Source organism: Thermobia domestica, chromosome 7 (genome assembly GCF_964235325.1).
Source record: "Thermobia domestica chromosome 7, izTheDome1.hap1.1, whole genome shotgun sequence".
Classification (NCBI taxonomy): Eukaryota; Metazoa; Arthropoda; class Insecta; order Zygentoma; family Lepismatidae; genus Thermobia; species Thermobia domestica.
The window spans coordinates 251,558,889-251,572,468 of NC_137460.1; the positions used below are offsets into that span (position 1 = coordinate 251,558,889).

The following is a 13,580-nucleotide window of genomic DNA, read 5'->3' on the forward strand; positions in this document are numbered from 1 at the left end:
TGCATTAAAATTAATCAAACATGTATTAAAACTGGATACGATTCGTAACTTGTATTTCGGACTCTTTCAGTCTTTATTTTTATATGGTATAATCTTCTGGGGAAACTTCCAATAAAGTAATATGTTGTTCGTTATTAAAAAAAAAAAGGTTTTAAGAACAGTCCGGGACCGAACTAAACGACTCATGTAGACGAATATTTAAGGAACTAAATATTGCCCTTACCCTCGCTATACGTATTTCGTATGTTACTGTTTGACAAAAAACAACATTGAGGTATTTACCGCACCAGCAAACCATAAATACAATACCAGGCGTAAGGATAAAATCCCCAGCAAACAGCACAGCGCTAAATTATACGAAATAATTCCAATGTATATGGGTACCATACTATATAATAAACTGCCTCTATATCTTCGAAAGACAGAACAAAGAGGAGAATTTAAGCGATTATTGAAAACCTTCCTATTACAGCCCATCTTTTATTCCGTGAATGCATTCCTACGTGTGTAAATGAATTTGATTGTTTGTAGTATTTAAAATATCTATTTTTTGTATTTCTTTTATATAGTAGACGTAGCGTAGTATTTTAATTAATTCGTATGTATATGTTAGAACTATGTATATGTATTTTTGTACCTTGACGAGTCTTATTCATACGCACTAATTCGTGCAATATGTATGATCGTAAAGACGAAATAAAACGAATATGAATATAGTGCAGTTCTGACTTAACCTAGAAGGGTACCAGCATATTTTACTACAGAACGTCAATGAGACGGTCCATTAGTGTTCACATATTAGTTTTGTGAAATTTCTCCTCCTTCTAGCAGAAACCAAAAAGTCATATACATAATCTGTATATTTTAGACGCCATCAAAAATATAACTCCTTATAGCTCAGTTGTGTTTTTAGATATTCACATGTCGTTTTCAGCATTCGACACAGCTGATTATGTTGTCTAAGCTGCTTGAATGAAATTGAGAAAGTAGGTAACTTTTTTAAAGAAACTATAGCGGAGTTCTTACTTAACCTTGAAGAAGAGGTACAATCATATTTTACTACAGAACGTCCATTAGACTGTCTATTAAGGTACATATATTAGTTTTATGAAATTTCTCCTCCTTCTAGCAGAAACCCAAAAGTCCATATCCATAACAATCTCTATACTTACAACGTCATCAAAAATATAATTTCTTATAGGTCGATTACATTTCTAGATGTTAACATCCAGATTTGAGCGTTCGACACAGCTAAGTGTATTGTTTAAGGTGCCTGAATGAAATTGAAAAAGTAAGTAATATTTTTTTAGAAACTATAGTGGGGTTCTCCTTTAACCAGAAGGGTTCCATCATATTTTACTACGGAACGTCGATCAGTTTCTCTTTTAATGTACATATATATTAGTTTTGTGAAATTTCTCCTTCTTCTAGCAAAACGCAAGTCAAATCTATGAGAATCTCTAGATTTAAGACGTCATCAAAAGTATAATTCCTTATAGTTCGGCTACGTATTGAGATCTAGTTTTCTTCCCTGTGAACTTCCATTAATAAGACAGTCACGAAAGAGATAGAGAATTTACGTTCTGACTTTGAGGAAAAATTGCAAATTGAATTAGGTATGGCGAAACGTTTAAGCGAAGAGAATTTTGCAAAGTACACAGAAGAAGTAGAATTTGAAATCAATAGATGTAATGTAGAATTAAAGTCTGTTGACGAAAATGTAAATGTTACGGAAAAACAAGATGAAGAGTTTTCAAAATGTATGAATACTTTTGAGGACACTTTGATTCATTCTTATCATCGCCTTGGTGATTAATCGTGGGGCGTTAAACAAACAAACAGAAGAAATTCTTTTGATATTTCTTGATTATGCTAGCAGTACATTACTTTTTGAAGTACAGTATTTCATAGAAAAAAACAAAAATGGTAGTTAAAGGAAATGAGCACATATCTTGTTAACAAATTACTTGTTTTGATAATTGTTAAGAAAATCTCACTATAACTTTTGTTTCAAAACTTGTGCTTTACGCTGTTGTGAAAAATAGCATTAATACATCAGTATCAAATGTCGCTGTTTTAACTTATCTTCTTAGGTTGTACATGCTTGTGTATATTAAATCTTGTCTTGCCAAGCTTGAACGCGAATCAAATACCTTTCCACATTTTTTGTAAGTAAAATATTTTTTCACCTATGTGTAGTAACATTACTCACGAAACATGAATGTAAATTAAATCCTCTACCACACTTTCCGCATGTGTTTGGTATTTCCGCTGGGTTAACACGTGGCATGCCAAATGGGAACTTTCAGTAATATCTTTCTACACTTTTCGCACGTGTGAGATTTTTGTCTTGTGTGGTTTAAATATGATTTCCCATATATAAACTTTGAGTATATGACATTCCACGTTCTTCGCAGGTATGATTTTTTCCTGTGTGGATTAACATGCGTGCAACTAAACTTGAAGGTACACCAAATATCTTTCCACACTCTTGCCATGTGTGAGCTTTTTCTCTCGTGTTAAATAAGATGTGTATATCCAATCTTGAACGTACACAAAATAAGTTTCCACTTTTGCACATATGAGAATTTTCTCCTCTGTGTCACAGCATGTGTTTTGCAAAGTGTGAACGTTCACAAAATCATTTTCCCCATTCTTGTCTTGTGTTAGACTTTCCTTTTATCTGGATCAACATGTACCGACCCAAACTTGACGTTGACAAAACCCTCCCCACATTTTTTGTATGAGTGACATTTTCTACTCCGTGGATTAATAGTATGTTGTCAAGTTTGAACGTACACTAAAAGACATTCTACAGTCTTGGCATTTGTGAGATTTTTCTTCTGTGTGGAGTAACATGTGTGTAGTCGAAGCTCAGGGTACACTAAATCAATTTCTACATCTCTGCAGATCTGGGGCTTTGCATTTTGTGTGCGAACTAGTGATGGGCAGTGGGAATATTCCCGTTGGGAAGGAATTTAAAAAAATGGGAATACTCCTGGGTTCTTTCGTTGCACTATAAATTCCCGTGAAGGAATTTATTTCCATTTCTTTACTTTATCTTCCAAATAATATGAACCATATGACTAACTACTTTATTTTAATATATTATGATTTACTGCTACGATTTAATTTGGATGCTAAAAAACTTAAACTCTGTAGTTTATATAACTAATAATATGATTTTCGACATTTCATTTCCATTTACACTAAAAAGTAGGGTAATTGTTTAGTATTTAGGGACAAAAACTAGCAGAAAGTAGGATGATCTACGGAAGAAATGACGGGAAGAAGGGGATTTGTACATACCATAAAAGTAAGTGGAAGTGGTTTATATGGGAAAAGAAAGTGAATTATCAGTAACGAAGATACAAAACAGAGTGCCCTGCGTGGCTCTAACCCACATTCACTCGCTGACGCTCGCTCGGCAATGCTGACTAAATTTAAAGTTCGTAATTTAATTTAACGTATAAAACCATAAAACAACCACATCGGAATAGAATATCGCAAAAAAGTAGGTGCAAAAACAGGCCCCCAAAGCTAAACGATTGCCATAAGTAGCAAAGTACTAATTTACATATAATGAAAAGTTACTATTTTGTAAAATAATGTAGAATTTTGTAGAAATAGAGGTGAAGTACCATCCATACACCCTGAAATACCGTTAGCAATAGACGGAGGTCTGTCTCCTCTCTCAGACTTGAATTTCTGAAGAATTACTCGGACTTCTCTTACATATGAATTAACGCATGAAATCTCGAGAAATGGGCAGGGAGAAGACATTGTTACATGCAAAATTATAAAGATTAGAAAGTATCTTGTAAATATTGCGAACATACATATTTATGCGCAAATGTTGACAAAATGGTGGTGCATGTGTCTTCTTACCTAACCTAATTTTTTTAGACCATTTAACAATTTAATACGTTTATAATATCAGTAGTAGAGCCAAGTTTAGAAAATCCACTTACTTGTAAATTTAAACTGTTTACCGGGTTAAAAGTATGTGGATTTACTCTCATAGGACATTTTGTAAATAAATATCCATTTTCGCATACTCTCTAAATATAATAAAATATTAATAAAATAACTTAAAATCGTACAGAATATACATTTTAGACTGCTCTTTGAGACAGCAATAATAATATACAGTGATATAGAAACGAATTTAACTTTGAAATCATAATATGGTAATAGAATGCTATTTTCTTTTTGATTGTACACTTGTCCAAAATATAATTGCATGCCGGAATTTTTCTAAGTCTCTTAGAATTGTAGGTTTGGCAATATCGCAGCCGGTGTAGTGTAAGCGAATGTGAAAAGAAAAAACAACGAGACTTCCCAACACAGCTCGTGAAATATTCTGCTTTATTTTAATAACTTAATGTAATGATTCATTTAGAACATCATAGTACTTGGTAAATGTAGAAAACTTGGTTGTAAGTAGAATACAAACGCTTTTCGACCACAATATTCGTTAAAAAAGGGAGGGCGAGTTGCTAAAGAATTCGTTCTCTATTTATGAATTGGAATGGAACTTCATTGTTCTTTCGATAGCCATGTTCTTGCTTTCTGTGCAGATTTAGTACTTTTAAACCTGGTTCGAGTCCCACTCGATGCTCTTACTTTTTCATTTTGTAATTTCTCATTTATTTTCGAAGTATACTTTTATAGTATATGTGTAACAAGGAGTTGATGGACAACTTACTTATTTATCCAAAAAAAAAAAAGGTACACAGGTGCAAATCCTTTTCTACATACCTCATTGTGATTCCTGCTTAGTACAAATTACTTCTTATATCGATCCGTAAGATTTTGATACACCTCAGAATAAATCCGGAGTTCTAGTGTCCAGAAGATCACTATCAGTCCTAATACCTGCTTCATCACTACCAGAACGCAGTTCATATTATTATTATTAGTATTACTATACGCTTCCTTAGCGTGCGAGACCCCGTATCGACTCCCGGTGAGAGCTCTTGTGATTCCGGGCTTACGTTAAGCTATAGTTTCAGTTCTCATATAGCCTCGCTGCTGAAAGTGGCGTTAAACTCAAAATCAAATATATTATTATTATACGCGCCGTTGGTGTGGGAGACCCGGGTTCGATTCATGGCAGGAGTTCATGTGGTTCGGGGTCTACGTTAAGCAGTAGGTTTTCGTTCTCGTACATTCTCATAGTCTCGCTGCTAAAAGGGACCCTAAACTCAAAGTCAAATATTTTATTATTATTAGGCCTATTATTATTGTAAGTAGGAAATAGGGAAAAAAAGTAGGGTACTAAATTTGGTGAGACATTTTATATCCTCCCAGTTTGTTGTTACACCCAGGGTCCATCTTGTGGGGGCATCGGGCAACTGATCCTTCCAGAAATGCTCCCCGCCATTCGGTGGGGGGCCCATGTTAGGACAATTTTTTTTTACTCCATATGCGATATGAAGATGAAGTTATAAACGAAGCGTCAAGCAGATTCACTACATTATATAAGCAAAACGGTACACAAAATTTTATTCAAAGAAAAACGAGTCTGGGACCCATTTCAATAAAAAAATGTCTACTGTTAAATGCTCTAGAAATAATATGTATTATTATGGCTTTGAGATTCGTCAATATTGTCCCTTTAATTAATTTTGTCATGTATGAAACGGGCTCAGGGGTGCAACTAATAGAACCGCAGACCTTGCTCTGCGCTTGCCTTCCCCCGAAAAAATCTAATTTACATCGCTGGTGATACCTATGGACTGCATGTTATCTTGTTGTACCAGAACGATTTTAGATAGGTTTTCACGACGATCTCACATTTTTACTTATACTTCTTAATTACTCTCAATAGTATCACATTTGCTACATTCTATCTCACAGGAATGCCCTTAGTGTCATGAAGCATTGTGCATCATCTCACCCCGAAGAATCTCTCATGAGTATTTTGCGAGTGGAGATTAGGTGCTTTCTCTACGGCTTTGAAATCGCTACTTTTCAGGTTCAAAGTAGTAGTATCGTCAACGGCTAGAGCAACTCGGCTTCCGGCTCTGCCACCAAATAACTGTACTGAAAAGTGATCCGAGCCAACAGCTCATCGAACCGTGCCGGCTCGAGGAGATGGCTGACCACAGCCGAGCAGGCTCGAGCCGAAAGGTTACCTTACCCGAGCCGAACGAAACAGATACTTCATCTCAACCGACACGGTTCTAGCCAATAGCTCAGCTGAGCCGAGCCAGTGGCTCATTCCAATCATCCCGACTCGAGCTGTTGGCTCAGTTGTGCAGAGTCGAAGTTCAAGCTGCGCCGATGGTTCAGGGCTCGAGCCGAGCCGATTGACACCACTATTTGCAACTCGATAACCTATTGCATAGCTATCGTAAAGAATTGATCGATTTTAGCAGGGTTTAGAAGTTTTCATCGGTTCAAGTGAGTAGGGCCATGGTTTTCATGCCCCTTCTTTGGTTGTGACCAGAGTGCTCCAAAGCATATCCTTAACTTCAACAGTTTGACATACAGTAAACCAACTGAAGAAGGTGACAAATTTCCTTCTATCGCTTGTTGAAATCGAAATAAGCAAGCTTGCCTAAAGTAGACCCATGATGCACACGTAGAAAGCAAGTATATAATATATTCACCATTATTTATCATTATTTTCGTATGTTCAGTAATTGGAAAGGTACCTTTTAAAAGTAGCTATACTGCAACTACATGATAAAAATTGTACCTCGCTACAACTATTAGCTATTTTTTTTTTTCAGAAACGCATTCGCTACTTAAACTCTTGTCACAGATACAGTTTACTTGGCATCAATATATGTCATGTCATCTACATGCGTAACTGAGCTTAAAAGTTTGGTTAAAATATTACATAAAAGCTTTGTCAATTTCCATTTCAAAGTAAAGTATGCATTTTTTCTGCTCTTTTATAAGTATAGACATATATATATATAACCCTTCCGTCCAAAAGGTATATGCTTTCGCTGCTAGAATGGCATGTTGGTCTATTTTAAGAGCTTTACTATCCTTTTAACCGATCGTCAGTACGCAATTTATTTCAGAAACTTTTCTTGTAATATTGTTGCAAAATTATTGGAGATAGAAATTAGAAAACAATCATATTTTTTCCCTATCATCATATAAAATTTTACTAAAAATTGTGAGGAAATGTTGGAGTTACAAAGTATTTTTGCGCCTTCGAAAAGGTTTACTTTTAGCTTTAGTACAAAATTCGCTAAAAAATATTGTTATGTAATTCAGCTACAGCTAGAAAACAAAGGTTTTGTCTTGTAGCTCCGCTACATCTAGAGCTACAGAATTTGTATCTAGCTATTGTAGCTTCGCTACAAATAGGGCGCTAGTTCGGAACCGACTATGAGTTCTATAAATAATAACTATCACCTAGTATAACGTGTATCATATACTGCATATAAGAAAAAGTTGATGACAAAGAAACTCAATACATTTTAAAAATAACTTTACGAACAAATTGAACTCTAGACAAGATGTTTCACGGTTCTGTCAAATTATATTTATATACCATCATTTTGCTTTTAATGTGCCTATATTAGGCCCATTCAAAATCACCCTATATATATTCAAAAGTTTGGACTACCTTTTAGAAAATTCATGAATATGCACGCTTACGCTGTGACGCATGAGAGAACATCAGCGTGTCGTTGTAGCCCAAATTGATATTCATTAAACTCTTTTACTCATATTTCCAACAGAACAGAAAAACGAATAAAGAAAATGTGAGCTAATTGTCACTTGAATATCTTTTCTCCAATGAAAATCCTATAGTGCTGTATGGATGAGAAACATTGTGTTGTAAAGAAAACCAGTAAAGTTTTATTTTCAATAACGAAGAACATCGTTTTATTAGTGTTTTTTTTCAAACAGCCATTAAAAAACATGGCCCTACTCACTTGAATTGATAAAAGCTACTGAACACTTCGTAACCCCATTAATTCTTAAATATAGATTTTCAAGAAATTTATCGAGTAGGAAATTTACACCTGACTTTACAAGTACTTTGTTTAGTAGCAATCCTTTTCACAACCGAACCAAGGATGTCTTTAAGAAGAGATCAGATACAGGAAGAATCAGTAAGCCGGACAACAGTCATTTCTATAAAAGCAACAACCGATCTAACCTCTAGCGATGAATCTCGGTCCATTTGAATGCGCTGTATGAAACGTTCCGACTCTAATTGTGCAATTGATTTAAATTGGTCGTCGGCTCGCGACTTGTTCACTATAGAGCCGAGTTCAAAAAGACCGCTCATATATCATGTCTACCGAGATTTGGCGGACTTCAACCGAGCCGAATCGAGAGGATGGTTCACCTGAGTCGAGTCGAATAGAGCGGATAGCTCATCGCAACCTAACCGCATCTGTGGTGCGCGTTACTGAGATTTACTGGGTACCTCTACTAGAAGGATACCAACCCAATAATCCACTAGATATGTGTCAATTGTTGATGAAACGTGCAACTTCTAACGCTACTTTGAAAATTTGAGTTGCACATTTCTAAAAGGTTAAAGATATTTTTTAATTAACTTCGCTGCACTGCACCTTCAATAATGCTGACCAAGAAAACATTGATGTTACCCATGACAGTATTGCAAAATCAAAACTTTTGGTGTACTACAGAAATTATAACCATTTTGTATCAGAAGTTACAACATCCTCTAATGAAATTTTGAAGATACAAATGTGGCAGAGCACTAGGAAAGTATTGACGAGGCAGGTTCCAAAATCTGAATGCTGAACACAGTTGGCAGCTAGTTCAGTGTTTTCTCTACCTGTACGTTTCCCTCTCGAAGTTGAAACATCGCCCTGCGCAGGATCTAAGATATTCTAAATAGTGTCCACCTGTGTCCTCAACTCACTTTCATTTCTCTTGAGACCAGCTTTTCTATACGAAAATGTATAAGAGATCTCATTTTTGAGCACATCATTTATCTTTAAAAAGAGGATACAACCAGGTTTTAAAAAATACAATTCAATGTATGGCTTACATCCACAATTTTGAACCTGAAAGAAAATCGATTTGAAAATAGAGAACACACCTCATCTCCTTTCGTAAAATACTAAATGAGAATGTTCGGACTAAGGTGATGCCCAAGCTGTTATGTGTGTAAGGGTATTCTTGAGCGATGCAATTGACTCAAGCAAGCGGTGATACTATTGAGAGGTATTAAGACTTTAAAGTGAAAAAAATTTGGGATATTCGTGAATTCCTATCTAAAATGGTTCCGATACACTAAGACAACAATAAAGTCCATACTGGGAAGAAGTAAAAGATCTCATTAAATTTAGTAACTAGAACGTTTTTTTTTCTATTTTATGCTTATAATAATAATAATAATAATAATAATAATAGATTTTGAGTTTAGCGATATTTCCAGCAGTGAGACTATATGAGAAGCAAAGCTACAACCTAACGTAGACCCCGATCGATATCAACTCCCGCCGGGAATGGAACCCTGGTCTCCCACAACAAAGATACATATATTAATTATAATAATAGATTTTGAGTTTAGCACCCTTTTCATTAGTGAGGCTACATAAGAAGGAAAGCTACAGCTTATGTAGGCCCGAACCACATGAGCTCCGCCGGGAACCGAACCCGGGTTTCTCACACGAAAGGCGCGTATAATAATATACATATATATATATACATATATATATTTGATTTTGAGTTTAGCGTCTCTTTGAGCAGCGAGGCTATATGAGGAGTGATCCTATAGCTTAGCATAGGCCCCAAACCACATTAGCTCCCATCGCAAACCGAAAACGGGTCTTCCACGCCTAAGAAGCGTACAGTAATAATAATAATAATAATAATAATAACAAAAACTGCGTTCTGGTAGTGATGAAGGAGGTATTAGATCTGATAGTGATATTCTGGACACCAGAACTCCATATTTATTTACAGGTTTACGAAAATCTTATGGATCGATGCAAGAAGTGATTTGCACTAAGGAGAAATCTTATTTGAGGTATACAGAAAATATTTTACGGCTGTACACCTTCTTATTTTTTGATAGAATAGAAAGCTGTACCTCACTGTAATATATATACTATAAAAGTGTGAGGATAGAATAGCTGAAAATTAAAAGAAAAATATTAAAGGCCTCGAGTTGCATTCGAACCAGGTTCCACATTTTGCACCAACACAAAAAATAGACTACTTGACACGCATGGCTATCGGAACAACTAGTGAATACCCCTTCAGTTGATTGATAGTAAACCAACTCCTTATCTCTCCTTGTTTTTATGAAGACCTTTGTTTTTCTTGGAGAAGTATGTTTTCTTTTTAAAAAAGAAAAGATTTTGCTGCATTAATCTTAAAGTACTGTTCAAACTAGAAGTATCTTTATTTCAAGTAAAGTAGAAACAGAGAATTTGAAACAGCAAATCCTTTTCAGAAGTCGTTTCTTTTTTCGTTCCTTTCTTTCACCTAGCACAGAACGCGTTGTCCCCAATCTTACAATATTAAGGGATAAAAAATCGGGCGTGCGATTAACTTGGGAGGTGTAGATAAATTCCCGGAAAACTCCAATTTTTGGAATCTTCCCGAAAAATATTTTCCTGGGAATTTACCCATTAATGTTAACATGCGTTTTATAAGGTGTGAACTTTGAGTAAATCCTAATCCGCATTCTCGGTACGTGTGAGACTTTTCTCTCGTGTAGCGAAACATGAAAGTAAAGTAAATCCCTTTCTAGACTCAAGGTATACGTGAGGTTTTTGCTCAGTGTGGACTAAAGAGTCTGCAACAAAACTTGACAATACACTAAATTCCTTTCCACACTGTTGGCATGGGTAAGAATTTTATCCAGTGTAGTTTAACAATTGTGAGTAAAGTTTAAGGTTACGCAAAACTGCTTAAGACATTCTTAGAATTTGTGAGCAATTTCCGTTGTGTGTCATAGCATGTGTATGTTCAAGTATGAATTTACACTAAACAATTTTCCACACTCAATACAGACGTTGAATTTCTCAGCTTTGTTAGTCAACATTTGCGTTTTTCTGGCTGAACGTCTACTAAATACCTTTCTACACTTCGGGATACGTGAAATTTCTCGCCTGTTTGGAGTAACATGTGCGAAGGTAATTTTCAACGTTTACTAACCCCTTTTCCACACTCTTTGCAGATGTGGGTTTTTGCATGTATTACCTGTAATTTTATGTATAACATATGTGTAGCCAAAGTTGAACCTCGACTACATACCTTCCCGCACTTATCGCGTGTGTGAGGTTTATTTTCTGTATTTATTTATATATGTCTAGCCAAATGAGAACGTTGATTAAATCCTTTTCCACACTGTTGGCATGTGTTAAGTTTCTACGCTGTGAGGACTAACATATGTGTAGCCAAAGTTGAACGTTCACTAAATCCCAACCATTGTCTTTACATGTACGAGGTTAATTTGCTCTATAGATTAACACGTGTCTAGCGAAACTTGAACGTTGAAGAAATGCGTTAACTCTCTTCACATTTGTGATGTTTTTCTTCTGTGTAGATTAGCACTTGTTTAACTAAATTTGAACGTTGATTAGATTCTTTTCCACACTCGTGGCATATGTTTCGTTTTGATCCTGTGGGAACTGACTTATGTGCAGCCAAATTTGAGCGCACACTAAATCCTTCGCCACACTGTTGGCATGTGTGACTTTTTCTCCTGTGTGGATTGCCTTATGTCTACTCAAATATGAACATACTCTAAATCCTTTTTTACAATCGTAGCAAATGTGTTTTTTTAAATGTATGTATTAGCTCTCTTTTGGAAGGATAGAGCGATGGCTAATCCTCCTTCCAGTTTGTTGGTACGTACAAGATACATGGTATGGATTAACATGTGTCTATGTACAAGGAATTTTTCTTCTATGGATTAACATTGCGGAACCAAATTTAACGTTGTCTAAATCTATTTCCACACTCTTTGCGTGTTTGAGATTTCTCCAGTTTATGGATTAACATGTGTGTAGCCAAAGTTGAACGTCGACTAAATCCCTTCCCACAGTCTTCACATATATGAGGTTTTTCTCCTGTATGGATTAACATGTGTCTAGCCAAAATAGAACGTTGATTAAATCCCTTTCCACACACTTGACAAGTGTGAGGTTTAGCTCCTGTATGAATTAACATGTGTCTAACCAAATGAGAACATTGATTAAATCCCTTTCCACACACTTGACAAGTGTGAGGTTTAGCACCTGTATGGACTAACATGTGTCTAACCAAATGAGAACGTTGATTATATCCCTTTCCACAATCTTGACAAGTGTGAGATTTTTGTCCTAAATGGATTGACATGTGTGTAGCCAAAGTTGAACGTCGACTAAATCCCTTCCTACAGTCTTCGCATGTGTGAGGTTTAGCTCCTGTATGGATTAACATGTGTCTAACCAAATGAGAACGTTGATTATATCCCTTTCCACAATCTTGACAGGTGTAAGATTTTTGTCCTAAATGGATTGACATGTGTGTAGCCAAAGTTGAACGTCGACTAAATCCCTTTCCACAATCTTGACAGGTATGAGATTTTTGTCCTAAATGGTTTGACATGTGTGTAGCCAAAGTTGAACGTCGACTAAATCCCTTCCCACACTGTTCGCATGTGTGAGGTTTTTCTCCTGTATGGATTAACATGTGTGTAGCCAAACTTGAACGTTGATTAAATTCCTTTCAACACACTTCACAGACGTATGTCTTTTCTCCTGTATGCATTAACATGTGTGTAGACAAAACAGAACGTCGACTAAATCTCTTCCCACATTCATCGCATGTGTGAGGCTTTTCTCCTGTATGGATTAACATGTGTCTATTCAAACTTGAACTTTGTGTAAATTCCTTTCCACACTCACCGCATGTGTGAGGATTATCTCCTGTATGGACTAACATGTGACTTGCCAAACTTGAACGTTGATAAAATGCCCGACCACATTCTTCAGATTTGAGAGGTTTTGCTTTTGTGTGGGTTAACATGTGCGTAACAAAACTTGAACGTACGCTAAATAACTTTCCACACTCTTCGCAGATTTGGGGTTCCTCACCTGTATGTAGTAACTTTTCGATTGTCAATGATCTTTGACTATAGCGTTTAACACTCTTTCGGTATGTGACATGATTTTCACTTTTATGTGCTAGCATATGTCTTGACAAAGGTGATCGATGAAATCCATTGCCAGACTGCTTTGGAGATTCCTCATTGGAATAAGAAAAGGTTTCTGTTAACGCAATAAAATTATTCGCTTCTCTTTGAAGAGGGAATACGTTATAGCGCCTGTAACAAATTTAATAAACAAGGAAGTGTAAATGAAGGTAATTGAAAAGTAATAACAAAGAAATGAAATTCTTTGAATTTCATATTTGTGGTCCTTTAGCATGAAATTTCGTAGGAATAGGTAACCGACAACTATCGAGGTGATTCCATATGTCTCTATTCTAACAATAAGAGTACGTAGTTTGGTTTTAATATGTCAATTTGTACAATTATTTGCATATACGATATCAGAGTTAACTCAAGTAAATAGAAACATACCTATTTTTGTTATGTTGAATAAACATTTTATTATCAAAAATAAAAA

The 13,580-nt window shown here is 35.7% G+C and overlaps 2 protein-coding genes across 3 annotated transcripts in view; both read right to left on the bottom strand.

Annotated features, from left to right (window-relative positions):
* The window catches only part of LOC145690811 (uncharacterized), a 102,140-nt gene that overhangs the window by 46,143 nt on the left and 42,417 nt on the right, over window positions 1-13,580 (bottom strand). The window lies entirely within an intron of this gene.
* Window positions 6,920-13,580, bottom strand: part of LOC145690810 (uncharacterized) — a 65,959-nt gene continuing 59,298 nt past the window's right edge. The window contains exon 3 of the mRNA XM_081766107.1: window positions 6,920-13,276. The gene's annotated coding sequence lies outside the window, so the exon portion shown is untranslated. The remainder of the gene's footprint in view (window positions 13,277-13,580) is intronic.